The sequence below is a fragment of the Sceloporus undulatus genome, chromosome 1, assembly GCF_019175285.1.
Source record: "Sceloporus undulatus isolate JIND9_A2432 ecotype Alabama chromosome 1, SceUnd_v1.1, whole genome shotgun sequence".
In the NCBI taxonomy this organism is placed as follows: Eukaryota; Metazoa; Chordata; class Lepidosauria; order Squamata; family Phrynosomatidae; genus Sceloporus; species Sceloporus undulatus.
The window spans coordinates 3,339,700-3,359,943 of record NC_056522.1 but is presented as its reverse complement, the minus strand read 5'-3'; the positions used below and the strand labels follow the sequence as shown (position 1 = coordinate 3,359,943).

The 20,244-nt window shown below is 43.3% G+C and overlaps 2 protein-coding genes across 7 annotated transcripts in view; both read left to right on the top strand.

Annotated features, from left to right (window-relative positions):
* LOC121919807 (protein FAM71C-like) overlaps window positions 1-20,244 on the top strand; it is a 1,121,343-nt gene that overhangs the window by 387,244 nt on the left and 713,855 nt on the right. The gene's annotated exons all lie outside the window — the stretch shown is intronic.
* The window catches only part of LOC121921232, a 53,095-nt gene that overhangs the window by 14,708 nt on the left and 18,143 nt on the right, over window positions 1-20,244 (top strand). The window contains exon 1 of one of the 6 annotated variants that reach the window (XM_042449036.1): window positions 12,573-12,603. The exons of 3 other annotated variants lie outside the window; for them this stretch is intronic. The gene's annotated coding sequence lies outside the window, so the exon portion shown is untranslated. Of the gene's footprint in view, window positions 1-12,572; window positions 12,604-13,466; window positions 14,198-20,244 lie in introns of those variants that run through there. 2 more of the 6 variants (XM_042449026.1, XM_042449018.1) reach the window with 2 other exon arrangements.

The window sequence follows — 20,244 nt, the reverse complement described above, 5'->3', positions numbered from 1 at the left end:
TTTGCGTCCCAGATCCGGACGGGCATGATTTTTGCCTGACGGATTACCTTCTGTCGGCAAAAAAATGGCGCCCGTCAGGACGGACACGAACGGGTGCACGCCGGGGACGTAACAGTGGCCTCTTGGGAGGACGTAATTCGTGTGCGATAAACTCCGTTTCTGCAGCAACGCGCGCACGTGAGGCGTCCTCCTTCCATCCCAGAACGTTAAATTGTGTGTGCGATAAGGTCCCAAAAGAAAAATAGCAACTGGAAGCAAAAAAAGAATTCCAGATGTAGAGATGCTAACATAATGCATAAATTGAATTGTTGTGTGCCTTCAGTTGTTCTCAATATATGACAACCTTAAGCCGAACTATCATGGAGAGTCAGGGACGTAGCCAAGAGGGGGGGGTTCTTGGGGTCTGGACCCCCCTTCCATTAGAAAAATGAATGGTGTGTGCTGCTGCTGCGCCGCCGTACCCATTATAATGGTGGCACTTAGTCTGGACCCCCCCCCTTCCTAAAATCCTAGCTACGTCCCTGATGGAGTTTTCTTGGCAAGTTCTTCAGAGGAGGTTTGCCACTGCCATCCTCTGAGGCTGAGAGAGTGTGACTTGCCCAAAGCCCCCCAGTGGGTTTTAATGGCCAAGCCGGAATTGAACCCTGACTCTAGATCATAGTACAATGTTCAAACCGCTGCACCCATGCTGGCTCTCACATAATGGAACTGCAAGCAAGATCTCTCCGTGAGGATGTCCATAACAGTAACTCAGTTTAAGCAGAATACCAGATGATGATGATGATGATGTGAGGATAGCCATTTAGTGGAATGGCTAAGCTTTGTACAGTAATAGCTCTATGTTCTTTCTTTCATATATGGAAAGACAGAGTTATCTACACTGTAGAAATTATGCAGTTTGACGCCACTTTAAACAGCCATGGCTCCACCAGCAGAATCAGGGATTAGTAGTTTTGTGAAGTACCAGCATTGCTTGGCAGAGAAGAAGCTGTAGAAACTAACAATCCCAGGTACCCCATAGGAATGGGACTACAGCACTTAAGTGCAAATGAATATTTTCACACATAGATGCATCCCATGTTGGCCCATAAATAGTGCTTGTGTAGTCCAAAAAAGTTGGAGATGTGCAAATCAACCGAGAATGGAGAAATAAAAGTGAGCTTCAGAATAAAATGGCATGAGAATTGCCAAGATGAATTTGGCATTTCGTTGCAGTCCCATCCTTCATCTCTGTCCGTTTTGCATCATTTAATTAGAGGAAAGCTTGAATTGGCTGCAACTAGCTGCTGGAAGCTTCCAACGGAGGACGCTTTTGTATTGATGTGCACGAGGAACTGGCTTTCTTAGGATGCAGCTGCCTGCCAACGCAGATCTTCCCCAAATGCCATCCGGGCAGCAATCACTTCAGAAGAAGAACCTTCCTGTCTCCTTTGCTGGGCCTGGTAGCACCATGGAAGTTGGATGCCATCAGGAAAACCTGGGCAATTTAGCACTGGGTTTGCAGGCAGAACACCAAAAGGAAGTGCGAATATGTCCCAAGCTACAATCCGTGGCAAAGAGGATGCTGGACTGATGCAACGCATCCCAGCTGGTCAAGAGATGACCTGGGCACCTTGGAGATAGTGCCAGAGGGGTTGCGCTGCATGCCAATGGGAGAGGAAGCACATGAAGCTTTCCTGAGATGGAGGGACCACCAGACTTATTATAAAAAGGAAGCAAAAACTGAGGAGCACCCAATGAAATCTGAAAGAAACTGGAGATGTGTCTCAAGAGGCTCAAATGACAGTGGTTTATTATAGTACAACGGATCCTTGGTATCTGATAGGGGTTTGGTTTCAGTGATTCCCTGTGGATTACAAAGAATCATATATGTCATGTCCATTAAGTAAATGTATTAAAAATGGGCGAAGATCAGTGGTTTGTCTCACTGGATTTTTCAAAAAGCTATTGTCAAAAGCTGTGGATGATTGAATCCATGGAAATAAAGTTGATCGAAAAAGTGAAGGTGCATTTGGAGTATGTACTTTGTTTGCTGTGCGCTACTTCGGAGTTGGGAGGCAAGCATGTTTAAAAACTGAATTAAGAGTATATATTGCAAAAGGTGGTGCGTTTATTGACGGCATTGCCATTAAGGCCACAGCCAAAACACGTCATCCTCTTCAGAATAACCATATTAATGAATGAAGAGAATTTGCTAGTTGGCCCTCCATAATCCAGATTCTCCAACCATGGATGTCAAAACAGTAGAAATGTTCTTACTACATTTTCTATATACTCCATACATTGAACTTGTAGCTAATCTGCAAAGGCTGCAATCTGCACTGGCAGAAATTGATGCTACTTTTTTAAAAAACGTTTGTGAACATCATTTTAGAATCATTTTTAAGATAAGAAGGAGTTGGGGAACCATTATCACCTTGTTTTAATAAGGAAAAAGGGTAAAGTTAATGGCAATGTGCTTTTGAATTTGATTGAAACTAGAGAGTCACTAAATATGGATAATTGAGTGTTAAATTGTAAATATAATTGTTTTAGGGGTGTAAGTAATGTGATTTTCTAATAAGCGTATATAATATGGAGTAGACTTAGTTAAGCTAAAATGTTAAATCAAGACTGATGTAAGAAAATAATTATTTGAAAATATACGAAGTTTTGTGTGGTCATAGCTGAAGCATGGGTTTTGACTGATGAGAGAGGCTTTTTAAAAAATAGATATTAACACAGAAGACCAGAAGATATTAGTAGAAGTCACTGTCATTCTACTTTAGATTAGTGTCGCTTATTTATATGTTGACTTTTGTTTTTAATAGTGTGTGTGTATATGAAATATGTATATGATAAAAATTTATTTTCATTATTTTAAAAAATGCTTGGACAAACCATGGCTCGAAGCTCATGGGATTCTGGGATTTGTAGTTTGTGTGGGATATGTTATGTCCTTCTGTTTGTCAGAGAGACTCTGGGCTCACAAACAAACTCCAAATCCAACAGGATTCACAATACCATTGAGCCATTGGCAGTTTAAAGCAGTGCTAAATGCTTTATTTTGAGCAGTGCAGGATGCGGGGGCAAAGTGCTCATAGGCTTGCTAGCAAAAAAGTTTCTCTTTTATTGATTCGGCTGTCGGACGGTTGTGGCAGAGAGGGGAATTTTGTAACACAACACATACTGGGAATTCATGTAGGATGAGGAAGAGCTGGCACACACGCAGAAATAAAACCCTTTCAGAAGGGAAGCCAAGAAATCTCCAGCAAAGTACAGAGCATCCGCCAATGCCAAGAAACAGGAACAAAGCATCACATGTTTAATGCCTGGCTCTGAATTGGGGGGGAAAAAAAAAAGTTTATTAAAGGCCGAAAGATGGGCATTAATATCAAATGGCTGGCTTCATTCATCGCTGCATTATAGCAAGTTTATTATGAACCATGGTCTCATGTTTGCTCCAAACATTCCCTTTCCTGTTGTCATGTCTTGTTTATTTTCTTATCCTTTTTGTGCAGGAGATTGGGTAGGTTTCATGTTTTGTAATGGCACTCCAAGATCTGTTCACGTTAGAGCAGGTTGCGAATGTAGCAAAACAACAGCTAGACGCAGATAATCTGATATTTTAAAAGGCAAGTGTGCTGCACTATCTAACAGGTTTTGTTCTGAATTCCCAGTAAGGATGCAGCTAATCACTGTAATATACTGTGTGTGTATGTGTGTGTGGGGTTGTTGTGGTGTTGTGTTATTATCATATCAGTGACTTTTAAAGGGTACTGCCAAAAAAAATTATAAGATATAAAGCAATAGAAGGAAAATAATTATCACAAACCCTGCCGAGATCATCTTGAATGACCCTGTTTCCACGCTTTACAATGTGATTTTCAACATAACTAATAACTGTGAAAAGAACAAACAAAAACCCCCAAATGGCGAAGGATCCATTAATAATGGAAGTTAATTACAATGGGTTAATGGATGGATTACTATTGAATTACTAAACAGGTTTTTTTAATAAGTTCAGTGTGAATGCTCCCTTGTTTCAAATGCTTGGAGCCAGAAGTTTATTTTAAGATTTTTTCAGATTTTGGTAATAAGGGTGTGAAGATATCTATATGAGCTTATATAATGGGAGCAGGTGGGTGTACTGGTTTGTAGCGGTTGGACTGATAAGGATAGGAGACAAGGGTTCGGATCCCTGCTTCGCATGTAAAACCCACATGGGTAACATTGGTCAAGTCACAAGTCTCAGTCCTTAGAGGATGGCAATGAGAAATCCAATCTGAATGAACTTGTCAAGAAAACACAATGTGTTGTTCTGTTTTCTTGTTGTGTGCCTTCAGAAGTCATTTCCGACGTATAGCGACACTAAGGGAAACTATCATGTGGTTTTTTCTTGACACAAGATTTGGTTCAGAGGGGCTTTGCCATTGCTTCTTCTGAGGCTGAGAGAGTGTGACTTGCCCAAATATTACCCAGTGGAGTTTCACACGGCTGAGCCAGGAATTGGTGAACCTGGCTCCTGAGTTTATATGTCAACTGTTCAAAACCACTGCTCCATGCTGGTCTCTGGTTTCCTTCGTAGGGTTGCCATAGATCAGAAATGACTTGAAAGTCACACAAAAACAACAAAAACAATGGACAATCAGATATCATGGAGGATGGGAAACAAGGCCTCAACTAGGAACTTATTTATGCTTCATTATAGCCTTACGCACCTCGCCTGACGGTATTTTGGGTACAGAATATTCTTAATACTTTTTTCATGAAAGAAAAGTTTGGCGGCACCCTGAACACCAGAAAGCAAAAGAGTGACCGTTCAAGCAGCCACCAATGTGGACAATTTGGGGATTTGGGAATATTTTGGAGTTCCAGATGCAAAAGGACTCAAGCCGATGTGCATTGAACTGCAAAGGAGGACAAGTGCTCTGTACAAGTGCAGGACTTCAAGAAAATGGAAGGATATCATCACAAAATAAAAGAAAAGCTAAAAACACTCATATGAAAACCTTCCTGTTTCCAACAGGCATTTCCCGATGCGAATAAAAATGCCTGTGGGTCCTCCTCCTCTTCGTGGCCAGAGGTTGGGCTATGGGGCTTTTTTGCTGTTAGTTTTTCTTGTTGTAAGAATGGCTTTGATATTCTGTATTTTTAATGTGTTTTTGTATGAATGTTTTTAAACTTTTGGTTGTAAGCCGCCTGATCACAGTAAGAGGAGGGATAGAAATAAAAACTTTTATTGTATTATTATTATTTATTCATATAAATATAAATCCATGTTTGCTTAGTCAGGACATTGTTGGCAAATTTCCTGCCTGGAAAGAAGGTTGCAATGGTAGGACCATGTCCTGGAAAAAGGAGAAATCTGGTTCACTATTGCAGCTGTACCTTGAACGTTTCCCCCGAACTTTCTATTTTGATAAGCAAAACACTTCCTTTGAACTCTGTGGCCAGGAAACACGGAAGCAGCATGACAACCTGATGAAACATTGCTCAAGTATGCTACACTCAGATAACTTAAGGTCCCATATAGAATCAAGAACCATAGGAGTTAGAAAGAGACACATCTAGGGTATCAGTTCAAACCCCTTCTGGACATGGCAGGAATCTCAATTGCAAAGCATGCTGCAGATGGCCATCAGTCAGTCCCTTTAAATACTCCAAAGAAAGGAGACAACACCATGCTTCAAGACAGCATCTTTACTTATCCAACAGCTTTTAGTATCAAGAGGTTCTGTCCGAATGTTGAGGTAGAATTCTTTTCTGCACTTGGCATCATTGGCTCCAGGTCCTGCTTTTCTGGAGCAGCAAGAAAAACAAGCTTGCTGCCCTCATCAATATGACATGCCCTTCACATTTTTAAATAGGGCTTTCAATGTCACTCTTGTCATCCTTCTCTTCTCCAGGATCTAAAACATCCCCAGCTCCCTAAGGACTTTATTCACATGGTGGGGGGGGGGGGGGTGTGGGTAATGAGAGATATGTTGACCATAAATGGAGACACAATTAGCATAGACTGTCACAGTTTTAAATGTTGTGAGTATCCCATGAAAATCGCACAAACAATTGAAAACGTAATTAACATTGTTCACACACACAGAGCGGTTGTTAAAAGAGCCATGTATCCCGAAGAATAACCAGGTAACAAACAGCAACAAAGCACACATGGGATTTTCCCATGAATTGAATTTGTTGCTGTTTATTGGCCTGGTTATTCCTGGGATGAATGGCACTGTAATTGCTTTTCCTTGAGACGTGTGTGCAAAAAAACCTTTATCGTACTGCATGAATTTTCATGGGATGATTCCCGTTTTATACATCCAATTGTGCCCCGTGTGATAAAAGTCCTAAGTCACTTTTCAATAGGGCATGGTTTTAAGTACCCTGTTTGGTTCGCCCTTCTCTGGACTGGACATGCTCCCGCTTCTTCTAACATTGTGGTGCCAGAGGAGCTTTTTGAATGTGGGGTGCCCTATATATAATGAGAAAGCGTGCAAACCACCAACTGTAGGTTGGCCATTCAAAGAAAAGGGAGAATAAGAGCTTTCCCATGCACACAGAACCAAGAGAGTATCAAAAGTCTGCAAACTCACCAATGGCAAGAAAAAAGATCTCAAAGCCCAAAGCACAAAGCACTCCAAGGTTTACACAGATTAAGACGACTCTTGGGAATCTGTCTGAAAATTGAACGAGCTCCTAAGCTCTAGTCTGGGTTGCTTTCCAAGAGCCAGTCCGAGATTTAACTGAGGTCCATTTTACTGCCTTGATAGGTCCAGACTACATATGTGGATGGACGTACAGCGGGCGTCTGTACTTTCCATTTACAACATCGCAAGATTGGAGGAGTTGTGCGTTCTTTCGTTTTTATTTGCAGCGTGTGCTGCGGGCGGGACGTTGGTTTTCAATTTACTTAACTTCCGTGGAATGCTAGGGACGACCAAGAGAGAGATCGGTTTTAAAAGAGAAACAGAAGGCCAAGACACAAGGTTTGAAAAAACGCAGAAGGAACACGCTGTTCTCTCGTGGTGGTCGGAGGGTGTTACAAACAGAGCTGCCGCCGCGGCAATGTTACATTGGCTTTGCCACACAGGAGTATTAATAGAAGAAATAAAGCTGGGACCCCAAATAAGCTAACCAAACCCAAGATTCTAGATAAAGGAGAGAAAAGAATGGCGCTCAAGATTTTATTAACCGTCCATTTAGGCTATCTGCACTGCAGAAATAAGGCATTCACATCGTTTCGCTGTTAACTGCCACGAGCTCCAACCTATGGAGTCCCTGGGATTTGTAGTTTGGTTGTGGCACCAGAGATCCGCTCTGAGTAGAGAAAGAAGACATAGCTCAAAAACCAACGAGGTTATACGTCTGCAATCGACAACTGCAAGAAATTAAAGCATTTGACACTCGTTAAACGGCCAAAGTGCAATGCGAGGGAGTCCTGGGGTTTTTAGTTTTGTGAGGATGCTTGGCCTACGCGTCAGAGAGCTCCGGGCCCAACTACAAATTAAACAAATCCCAGAGTCCACAGCATTTGAGCCATGGCAGTTAAATAGCGTGTCAAACTGCATTATTTCTGCGTTGGGAATCAGCCAAAGAAGAATAATCCCCAGTTGAAAGCATCATTACAAGATGGGGAAAGAGGATTTGGTCAGTTGTGGTTGTGGACGATTTGTCAGAAAAGAAAAACGGTTATACCACGTTTCTTGTGCAAAAGCATCTAATTCTAAAGAGATAAATGTGTGTGTCGTTACACTCTGCCTGGGTTATGTCCTAAGGGGAAAGTGGAAAGTATGTGACCGTTTCAGCGATTGTGTCTCCATGTAGTGGTCACAAGAACTCTCATTTGAAAAGTTGGTGCTGGAGGCAAAGAGTGTGTTGTGAAGCAAACAACACTCCTTGAACGATGCGCCTATCAGGAAAACCTCCAGCACTGTAAAACAGGAGACGGCCACAAAGAAGACAAATAAATGGGTTTTTTAGAGCAAAGGTGTAAGCAGTTTGAGTGCAGGACTAGACTCTGGAAGATCAGGTTCGAACCCTGCTCAGCCATGGAAACCCACTGAGTGACGTGTTCGCAAGGCACCTGCTTGTCAAGCCTCAAAAGAAGGCAATTACAAATCTCTGGAGTTTATCACATCGGGGGGACCAATTGGAAGTATAGCAGTGATTAAGCCATTATTAATCGCACAATGGCTAATGGTTGTGCACACGATGTCATGTTCAAGTGATATTTCCGGTGAATAACCTATTATTGTCAACGCAATGGTCGAATGGTTTTCACATGACGTTGTGGTTCAATGAGATTAATCCCCGTGATGGTTTTCACAACATGACGATCTAGGTGAAATATAAGTAAATGCAATTAACCTGTGAATAACCAGGCAAGAAACAAGCAGCAATCATGCACAGATGTTCCCAGAAGACTTTTGGCTGTTTAGGTCTGGTTTCACGCCAGTTTCGTTCGCATGTCCGTTTTGAATTGGGGTTACCAGAAGTTGGACACATTATTCAGGTGGGCCTGACAGCTTTCATGCCATCCACAGATGTTGGCGAAACACGGATAAACCTTCTAGAGCATGGCCACATATTCCAAAACCCACAAAAAACTACAATTAATTATTGTTAATTGCAATCAGTTTGACTTTACGTAAAAGACAACCGGAATGAGAGGCCACCAAGTCGCTTCTCACACAGCCCTGCTCATGTCTTGCAAACCAGGGCAGCCAGACCTGCCTTGATCAGAATCATAGAATCCAGGAAGTTGGAAGAAACTCAAAAGCGCTATCCAGTCAGCCCTATTGAGATATTTCCTTTTTGTAAACAGGTAAAAGCCCTTCTAAGAGAAATCCTGGTAGATTGAAGAATCTTCGCAAATGAACGAGCCGGTGCAACGACTTGAGCGCGGCTGGCAGAAACATCACGCTTGTCCGACAAGAAACTCCATGAAATCTTTTTATTCCGATGGAGGTGGCAAAGGTGCAGCTAAAAACTTGTTCTATCTGCACGTATTTCGTCTGCAAAGTCCCCCGTCCAGCAGAGCTGTTCAGGTGGTGAGGAGCAGGACTCACGGCCCCCCGCCCGAACCCTATCAGAAACCAACTAAAGCCTGCTGTGACGAATTTTAAAACTTCTTTGCAGTATAAAATCTCTCGATAAGGTCTGATCTTGGACGGCCGCATTACACAGAACGATGCAAGAGATATCCAGCACTTCCACTCCGTAGACTGTGTTTAAACTGATCTGTTGAGTCTGGAAATACAGATGAAGTGGACAAGCTGCTTGGAAGGGTTTAGAAGAGAACATGCACTCTCGTCCTGCCCATCTGGTTTGACACCCAAGGAGGATATGGCAGTAATACACAAACTATTTAAACTTAGAATAATGCATCCTTCAAGGAGGGGCAAATTCCATCTCTGAATTGAGTTAGCAGTGGTTTATACCGCTGTTGAAAACCCTCCCTAGACAGTCCTGGTGAGAAAAACTATAGACCAGTCTCCCCATTTAGAACCATTTCTAGGCAGGTAATCGAGAGAGCGGTTGCCTTCCACGCCAAGCAGTCCTTGGATAGAACCGATTAGCGGACCCATTTCAAAAACCGGCTTCAGAGCGTGATACGGAGTGGAGACTGCCTGGTCGCCGTAGTCATGAACGGGTGCGCGCCGGGGGACGGAACAGGGCCTCTTGGAGGACGTATTCGTGTGCGATAAACTCCGTTGTTCTGCAGCACGTGCGCGCACACGCGCGTCCTCCTTCTGTCCCCAGAGCGTTTAAAATTGTGTGTGCGATAAGGTCCTTAGTTTCATTTCAGTTCCTTAATTTTTCAGTTTCTTTCTACCACAATATATTTATAATAGATATAAAATATAAAATGAGAGCCAGCGTGGCATAGTGCTTTGAGCATTGGACCAGGACACTAGGAGACCAGAGTTCGATTCTCCGCTGGGACAGCTTGAGTGAGCCACACACTCTCAGCCCAAGAAAAAACCCCTGATAGGGTCACCGTAAAATGGAAATAAATAGAAGGCCCATAACAACAAATATATAAAATGCTATAATATTTATAATTCATGTATAATAGTTCTGTTGTTATGTGCCTCCCTGTCATTTCCGATTTATGGTAACCTTAAGGCAAACCTATCATGGGGTTTTCTTGGCAAGATTTGTTCAGAAGAGGTTTGCTATTGCTGAGAGCATGTGACTTGCCCATGGTCATCCAATGGGTTTCCATGGCCGAGTGAGGATTTGAATCCTGGCCTCCAGAGTTGTAGTCCAACACGCAAACCACTGCGTCATGCTGGCTCTCATAATATTTCTACTCTACCCTATATAAACAGATCTCAGAATGGCCTGCAAGTGAAATTAAAGCAAACAGGTCAAAATAAAAATAATTTAAGTAAATGAAAAGCACGTCAAACATAATTAATGAATTAAAACAGATTTAAAAGATTAAAACTGTTTTTTGTTAAGTGCATTAGTATTTGAGAGGAATCAGTGAGCTCTAAGGGATCTGATGAACATCCAGGTTTTTACTTGGCTTCTAACTGAAATCGGTGTTGGTGCCAATTGGAGGGAAACCATAGCACATTCCGTAATTGGAGTGCCAGTGTGGTGTAGTGGTTTGAGTGTTGGGCTACTACTCTAGAAGCAGGGTTCAATTCCCCATTCAGCCATGGAAACCCACTGGGTGACCTTGGGTAAGTCACACACTCTCAGCCCCAAGTGAATAGGTTTAAATGACTTGAAGGCATTTGGTTCTACAATTCATCCAAATTACTTGGATGAAGGAATAGTGGGCATGCTTATCAAATTTGCAGATGACACCAAATTAAGAGAAGTGGGTAATACCCCAGAGAACAGGATCAAAATTCAAAATAATCTGAATAGACTAGAAAGCTGGGCCAAAACTAACAAATTGAATTTCAACGGGAAGAAATGTAAGGTACTGAACTTAGGGTGGAAAAAATGAAATGTATAGATATAGGATGGGGCCATGTCCCAACACAACCTACGGACCTCACTGGTGGGACACAGAGGAAGGACCTCAGACTTCAGTCCTCAGGTGTGAGAGGTGCCAAGGCTCCAAGTCCTCTAGGGCTTTAAACATCACCAGCAGCCCCTGCAATGAGATGATAAGCAAATTGGCAGCCGGTGCATTTCTTTTAAGGGTGGCAGTACATGTGCTGCCTGCATGGTATTGCACCACCAGCAGCTGCAAACTGAGAGATGGAGGGATGCCTGCCAGCCAGCCTCGGAGCAGGCAGTAAGGAGCTGACAAAATACGTGAGGTCTTCATTGTTCTTCCTTCCAGGGGAGAATAACTTGGCCAGCCTGAGGCTGAGCTGCATCAGCTCTCTTTCTCTCCGCAGATTTCGCTGAGTGCCAGTGTTTTTCCAGAGCCGGTTACCTGATCTGACAAGCCCTGGGCCAGGGAATTAGCCGGCATCCAGCAATTATCAATGTCTAATAACATGTTCACATTGCAGGAATATTTGGTACCTGTGTCAAGCAGAGGCTGCTTCCATACTGCAAATTTAATGCACTCTGACACCACTTTATGGCTCCATGTTATGGGACCCTAGGATTTGTAGTTTGTTGTAGCACCAGCGTTCTTTGTCAGGGAAGGCTAAATATCTTGCAAAACTACAGATCGCAGCATTCCATCGCATTGAGCCATTGTAGTTAAAGCGATGCCAAACTGCAGTGCAAATTCAGGCTAAGTAACTTTGGGGAGAAGAGGAATGTGGAGACAGGAAGGGAGCAAAAAGGCTTGAATGCATAGAGGTGAACGAAAAGGGCAGCCATGCTCTCTTCTTAAAGTCTTCCCTCTCATGAATTACTCTATACAAATATTAATGCTATTTCTTCCCAACACACACTCTGTAGTCCTTCTACCCCACTATCAACTCCCATTCAGCTTGCCGTAATACCTGGGACTTGGGGAGGTATATTTCTCAGCTTATTTTCAAATTGTGAGCTAGAAAGAGCTACCGTTAGGTGGATTTGGAACCCAACTCCTAGAAGAAAGAAAGAATTGGAACAAATTGGACTAAATGGAATGGTGCACATGCAAGTGCAATTGCTTTGCATCGCAAGAGAAACGAAAGAGCACTGCTGAGTCTCTAAAAATAATGAGAACTTTGTAGAGTTGCTTTTTGGACTTCAGCTGCCAGACTCCCTCATCTTATCTACATGATGCTCCAAGGGCTTCTGACAAAGTCCCCCGCAGTTTTCTTGCAGACAGGCTGCTAAAATGTGGATTAAACAGTGACACTGTTAGCTGGCTATGTAAGGGGTTGACAGCCCAAATCCAAAGACTACTCAGCAATGATTTCTCTTCATTCTGGAGTGAAGTGACTCAGAGATCTGTCCTGCATCCAGTGTTGCTCACCATCCTTGTTATGGTGATGACTTTATAGCAATAGCAAGTACATTTCTACACCACTTATCAGTGCATTTAAGCACTCCCTAAGTGGTTTACAGCTGTAAGCTAACTGCCCCCAACAATCTGGGTACTCATTTTAGTGACCTCCTCTCATTCCAGTGAGATCACAGCCCTCTTTGTAGGCAGAGAACAATGGATTCCTCAAGAAGTCTCCATGTTTTTGCATCAGGAACATTTGGGTAGGTGTTGAGGCCAATCCAGTCCAAACTGGAGAAGAAGAAAATTGTTTTACCTTGGTTGAAGGTCCCAGTCCGCTGGCTCACTCTTCAGGGTTCCCCTGTTGCAGCTACAATGTGGTATCTCACAATCCCAAAAACATACAGGTCTAGGTGTGTTGGCCATTTAGTAAATTCAAACCAAAATCCACCAAACATTGATACCTTTATTGGCTAACCAAAATGCACAGTATAGTTTGGTGGATTTTGGTTTGTATTTACTAAATGGCCAATGCAGCTACCCCTGCCAAATGCTGCGAGAACCAGCTTATGGACCTGGAGAAGAGGAGGTTGAGAGGGGACATGATATAGTGATCTGCAAATATCTGAAAGGAGGACATGTAGAAGATGGAGCAAGCTTGTTTTTTGCTGCTCCAGAGAACAAAAATATGAATCAGTGGATTCAAATGGCAAGAAAGGAAGGACCTCTTGATTGTAAGAGCTGCCAGGAGAATGGAATAGACTATTTGGGAATGTGGTGGAGTCTCCTTCTTTGGATGTTTTTAAACAGAGCTTGGATGGCCGTCTCTTAAGAGTGCTTTAATTGTGTCTTCATCCATGGCAGAGAGTTGACTAGATGGTCCTTCTGGTCCCTTCCAACTCTATAATTCTGTGATTCTATCACTTTTCCCCACTTAATGCTAAACTCCAGATTTTAGAGTCTGCCTTAAGTCTCCTTCTGACTGTTGGCAACCACCTGCCTGGCTTCCAGCAACAGGAAAGAGTTCGGCCTTTGTGTCCTAGATTTTTATTTGGAACGCTAAATGTTGTCGGTGGTGACGAAACCTCAGAGACAGAGTCCAGAGGTCTGGGAAAGAGGAGCTCTGCGGAGATTGAACCACTACCTCCCTTATTATGAACCTGCCACAAATATGTCTGGCTGGCATGAAACAAGAATGAAAACGGTCCTGTTCCTTCCAGAGAGACCAAGAGGAAGCCAAGGGAAGGCAACTTCAAAGGGCAGCTTCAGCTGTGATGGATTAGTGCTTCCTGACATTCGGACAGCTACCAGCCTCCCATCGGTCACCGTTTGGCCTTTCTTTCTAGCGGGAAGAGGACGGTAACAGCTCTCTCTTCCCTCCTGCTACCAGAAATTTTGGAGGCTTCTGTTTTGAGGAGCAGTGAATCTGCCTTGAGCTTTATTATTTCAGACTTGAAAGGAGACATCCAAGATGTTGATGATGTTATGTGCCATCAAATTGGCTTTGACTTATGGCAAACCTATGACTTCCAAGAGGCCTGGTCATCCCCTGTTCTGCTCAGGTCTTGAAAACTTAGGACAGTCAGGACTTCCTTGCTTGGTTCATAGACTCATAGAGTTGAAAGAGACCGCAAGGGCTATCCAGTTCAACCCCCTTCTGCCATATAGGAAGACCCAATATAAGCCATCCCTGTGACAGATGGCCATCCAGCCTCTGTTGAAAGACCTCCAAAGAAGGAGACTCCAACATTTCCCAAGGGAGTGGCTTCCTTTTCAGTGAGGTCACAGGCCTCTTTATAGGCAAAGGACAACGGATTCCTCAAGAAGTCTCCATGTTTTTACATCAGGAACATTTTGGTATGTGTAGAAGTAAAGTACAGTGGTACCCCGGGATACGAATGCGCCGCCTTACGAAATTTCCGGGTTACGAAAAAAATCCATTGAAAAAAACTGTTCCGGGTTACAAAGGTTATTTCGGGTTACGAAAAAAAAATTGGTGCTTTTTGGTGCTTTTTCGCACGAAATCGCGGCTTTTCCCCATTAGCGCCTATGGCTTTTCGGCTTGCGAAAGCCTTTCGGGTTACGAAAGCGGCGGCGGAACGAATTAATTTCGTAACCCGGGGTACCTCTGTATGCTATTACTGTCAGGATGTTCTTCCTAATGTTTAGATGGAATCTCTTTTCCTGCAGCTTGCAGCCATTGCTCTGGGTCCTAGTCTCTGGAGCAGCAGAAAACAAGCTTGCTCCCTCCTCAATATCCCTTCAAATATATTTAAATAGGGCTATCATATCACCTCTTAACCTTCTCTTCTCCAGGCTAAACATCCCCAGCTCCCTAAGTCTCTCCTCATAGGGCTTTATGGTTTCCAGACCTTTCACCATTTTAGTCGCCCTCCTTTGGACACATGGCTCCAGTTTCTCAATGTCCCTTTTAAATTGTGGTGCCCAGAACTGGACACAATATTCCAGGTGGGGCCTGACCAGAGCAGAATACAGTGGCACTATTACTCTCTTGATCTAGACACTATACTTCTATTGATGCAGCCTAGAATTGCATTGGCCTTTTTAGCAGCCACATCACACTGTTGACTCATGTTTAACTTGTGGTCTACTTGGACTCCTAGATCCCTTTCAGGTGTAGGAGTTTATCCCATGAATGTCTTGGAAAAATTGTGTAGTTACATGAAACAATGACGTCATACAAAACCCGCCATTAAAGTGGTCACAAAAAACATACCACACATTAACGCACATCTTTTAACTTTTGGGATTTCAGCAACAATGCATTTTCGATATCACTTTATTTGTGCAATTGCGTGTGACAATCATTTCCGCAATTACTTGCCATTTTTATTTCATTTGCAGAATTCTTTAAATGTGCTTTAATCTCTCTTTAATGCCAACATTAGCCCCAGCATAGCCCCACATCTCCAATGAATGGATTTTCTTCCTATCTTCTTTCTTAACTGTGAAACTCTCACATCCATCCATGGCAATAGGGAATACGGTGGCTTGCATGATTCTAACTTCTGTGCTCAGTTGAATATCCTTGCATTTGAGGGTCTTTTCTAGTTCCTTCATGGTTTCCATCCCCATTCTTAATCTTCCTCTGATTTCCTGGCTGCAGTCCCCATTGCTATCAATGCTTGATCCTCTTTTACTGCTTCTGTTTCTTTATTGTCTAGATTGAATTCTCTGTTGTCATCATTTTGGTTTTCTTTATGTTCAGCAATAACCTGCCTTTCCACTTTCCTCCTTGATCTTTCTTAGTAGTTGATCCAGGTCTGGGAGCTTTTCTGCTAGTAGTATGGTGCCATCTCTGTATCTGAGATTGTTGATATGCCTTCCTCCTATTTTCACTCCTCCTTTTTCTGTGTCCAAGCCTATTTAAATAAATAGCGTTGTTTTAATGTGACAGTATGTTTGATGAGGTTTTAAGAAGAAAACTTTCCAAAAATCATAATCCTTCAGGGTGTTTTTTTAAAAGCTGTACAATGGGACCTTGGTACCCGTTGGGGTTTGATTCCAGGACCCACTGTGGATACCAAAATCCACGGGTGCTAAAGTCCGATTATATACAACGATGTGGTAAAATTGTGTCCCTTATATAAAAATGGCAAACTCAAGGTTTGCTTTTTGGATTTTTAAGGAATATTTTCAAGCTTTTGGTGGTTGAATCTATGTATGCAAAAATCTGTGGCTATGGAGAGCCAACTGTATTACACAAATGACTTATAAATTATTACAAGTACATATTAAAAACATACAAAAGCACCAGTAAAAGATTTCTGTGCATGCGTGATTTAATCAACAAATGTCCTGCAGAGTCAAAACCATTTAAAATTCATTAAAAGGCAATATTAAAAACCTTGTCTTTTTTTTTAATGCTCCATGCTTTGGAAAATGTGCATAATTTCCTTTTCTGTCCTACCTACCTATTTTAGAAGAGAGAAAAAAGCTTTTATAGCTATGTAACATTTAAGGCTGTACAACTCTGAAACTGTACAACATTTAAGGCTGTGCAGCATTCCATTTCATGCTTTTTAAAAGCGCTGTAGCTTTTGAAGCTGTGCATCATTCCATTTGTTATTCTTCTCTCAGTCTTTTAGGAGGAAAAAAGCTTTTAAAATTGTGCAGCATTTAAAGTTATGCAACATTCAAATTTTTGTGGTGTGTTTCCCCCCCCTCCTCCATCTTTTTGGAAAGCTGTGTAAAAACTCAGGCTCCATTGCTTTCTTTGGAAAGTAGTGTAGTTTCCCGTCTTTGCAGGAATAAAAGCTCCTGAGTACAGGGACAAAAAGTGTGTTGCTTTTTCCCAGCATCACTCAGGGATGAGAAAATCTAGAACTGCCATCCCTAACACAGATACAAACACTTTTTCACTGACCCAGCAAGCGCTGGTGGGAAGCGAGAGAGCTCTGTTATCCCAAAGTTGGGGGCTGGGGACTGTGGGTTCCCCCCCAACTATGTCAGCTGCTCTTTTAAATGTTGGGGGAAATTTGCTTAGTTCAGAGAATCTTGCAAGAAGCTGGGTAACTTGAGGATCATTTCCACCTGTTCATACAGGACTAACTGAGGAGGACTCCAAGTTTGGGTCAATGATATTTTTATACAGAAATATGCCAGAGCGCAACCAAATACATGGTAGTCATTCAAACAGACGCATCATCCAGAGCTAACTGAAACAGAGATATGAAAACTGGATATCGGATTTTGAGGGGTGTAGAAAGATTATGTGTTGGCTTAATGGTTAAGACGCCAGTTCTGAAGATTGGAAGATCAGAAGGTTGGCAGTTCAAGGCCCAAGTGCCGCATGGTGAGGTGGGCTCCTGTCACTAGTCCTAGCTTCTGCCAATTTAGCAGTTCGAAAACATGCAAAAGTCTGATATGCTTACTTGTATGCTTGCATGTCAGGTGGTTGGACTGGATGGCGCTTGTGGTCTCATCCAACTCTATGATTCTATGATTCTTTTCATGGAGCAATAATATTGACCCCCATATCAAATTTACATTGCAAGACAGTAAGTCTAGCTTATCATTTTTAGATGTAGTGACATACTGTGTGCCCACATCATGAGCGGGCACACAATACATGGCTTTCAGCTTACACTGAAAGCTGCATGCCGGAAGATGTAATGGAGTGTGCACCTGTGGCATGCGTGCCACGCACATGGACGAGCCCCATTGTTTTCAATGGGGCGTGAGCATACACACTATTTCACTTACGCAGGGGGGGGGGGGTGTCCGGAAAGGATCCCCCACGTAAGGGAAGGGCGCACTGTATATCCTGGATCATACAATCAGAGTATGCAGTTTCCATAAATCCACAGATCAAACCTCTTTGTTACTTTTTTTTTCCAGTTGCCATTCTTGCCTGTTAAAAAGAATCTTCCTTTTTCTCAGTTTCTTTGGTTAAAGAGAAATTGTTCCTCACGTGCAGATTATATACAAGAGGCAGCACGTTTTTCCTCCATTCCCCTTAATGGGATGATCCTAGTCATGGGATCACATCCTCTTTTCAGAGAGCTAGTTGTGGGAAAAACCAGCTAGAGTTTCTTTAACTAATGAATCCAGGTCAGAGTCAGAAAAAGACTGCATCACTTAGTCTATTACCTTTAACCATGCTGTGTATAGGATCAAGAAAATCTATGATTCTATGATTTATAAGTATTGGAATATTGTCCAAATGATAACAGGATGCAATTCACCCCCTCAAATTGGATACTGCCATTCAGCTCATTTAAAAAATAAACTTGTACCTACCTGCTCCCCTTTTGCCACCGCAAACTACAAGTCCCACTCCCAAGCCTTCTTAGCAATTCCCCCCTTCCTCCTTTTCCTTGCCCCCTCCAACCCCCCCCAAAAAAACCCTCACCCCCTCTTTTTCCCCAGGTATGTCTCAACTTAGGGGGGATTTATGGGTCAGATCCCTTGCAAAGTCTTTTTTCTTTTCTAATGGGGGCAAAGCCTTGAGAAGCCCTGGATCCCTGAGAAGAAGAGGAGGGGGGCTTAGAGAGAGGGGGGTAAATAAGAGGGCTAGAGGCAGGGTTGCCATAAGTCAGAAAGGAGTTGGGCACACAACAACAACAATGCCAACAACAACAGCAGAGGAGGAAGGGGGAGGAGGAGAAAAAAGAGGAAGGAGAAAGAAGAAAAGGAGGAGAAAGAAGAAGGATAGGAACAAAGAGAAAAAGAAGATGAGGAGAGGGAAGAAAGGAACAAAAAGGAGAGGAGGAAGAGGAGGAGAAGAAAAAAACAGAATAACAAGAAGAGAAGGAGTGGAAAGAGAAAGAGAAAGAGGGGAAGAACTAAAAGCAGCTTGCCTGAGTGCAAAGCCCTCCCTGCTTGGAGTTGGAGCATGCCCAAATAAGGAATCAGAGGGCTGGCCAATAGGGGCAGGGCAGTGCAGCAGACCCCGCCCCCTGCTAGCTCCAGCTGCTGCTGCTGCTGCTCCAGACATGCTGCTCAGCACTGTAGGAAAGGGAGGCAGCAGCCCTGGGAGCCCTGAGTCGGGCAGCCACCCGGGAATGGAGGGAGGGCGGGGCGGGACCGGGCACGCCCCCCAGGAGGCGGGAAAGTCCCACCCACTGCTGTGAAATGGCAAGCCTACTCTGGATGCGCCACCCTCTGGAGTGACATCCAGTGCATCCTGCACTACTTACATCCCATAGTGATGCCACTGTCTTGGAGTAACCAAAACAGTAATTGGCTATAGGAGAATCCCCAGAGAGATAGGGACGTTGGCTGGGAAAACAGCAGGGGGTTGGTAGGAAGCTGGTTTACTGCTTCGGTGCAATGAAACTGCCTTTGTCTTTGGTGCAAGAGGATATGCCGACAGCCCAGGGAGAAAGGAGTGATCAGCACACCCATTTAGCTTTTGTCTCAGATGTTTATCACACTATGCTCTTAAAGAGGTACTATTCCAGTGTGACTCCTCTAGCTGCCTCCTGTTGCATGCTGGGATTGGCAGTTTTAAGGAGGTGTCATCTGGGTTCTTTGCTGGTCTTCAGCCTCTGTGGCCTTCTTGTGAGAAATACACACTGGTGCTCATTGTAACCTCATAAGAACATGCCTGGCCCCAGATATAAAAATATGAAACTATGGAGATCCCAAATATAATGTGGGTATGTCAGGTAGGTGAACACTTTGGAGAGCATTGTTAAATGTCAGAAAAGAAATCTGGATGGAGAAACCAACTGCCCCACATTCTGTGTCTCTGGATTCCATCATTCCTTTTGCTGACCTTTTGCATATGCAAACAGTGAGTGTCAAACTGCCCAGGCAGCCTTTTCGCTGGACTTGCTGACTGTTTAATCTGTCACATCGGCTGTTGATTGAATAGCTGACACACAGACATGCTGCTCAGGTTTTTCAATTATACAGTGTCGACTAGAAACAGAGCCATCTTTCTGGGTGCACTGGTCTTTGAAAAGAGGAGTCCTCCTAGAGGAGACTTGGGGTGCATCTACACTGTAGAAACAATGCAGTTTGATACCACTTTAACTACCATGGCTCCATCCTACAGAATCCTGGGATCTGTAGTCTTGTGAGGCACCTCTTTGGCAGAGAGCTAAAGACCTTGGAAAACTTCAGATACCAAGATTGTAGAATGGAGCTACAGCACTTAAAGGGGTATCAAACTGCAAACTTCTACCATGAAAATGCATCCTTGGTTATCCTCTCTACCTCTTGTGATGTCCAGCCAGATGCCTCTGGAACTAGATGTGGGATCCCATCCAGGATTCCAGTAGATATGAGGCCATGGCAGTTAAAAAGGTACACCGCTGCTACAGATGGGAGTACAGGATTCTCTAAGTTTTTTCACTCTGCATCAGGAGTGTCACTAGTGGGGGGTGCAAGCCACACCGGGTGACACATCAAGAAGGGTCTTGTGAGAAGGGACT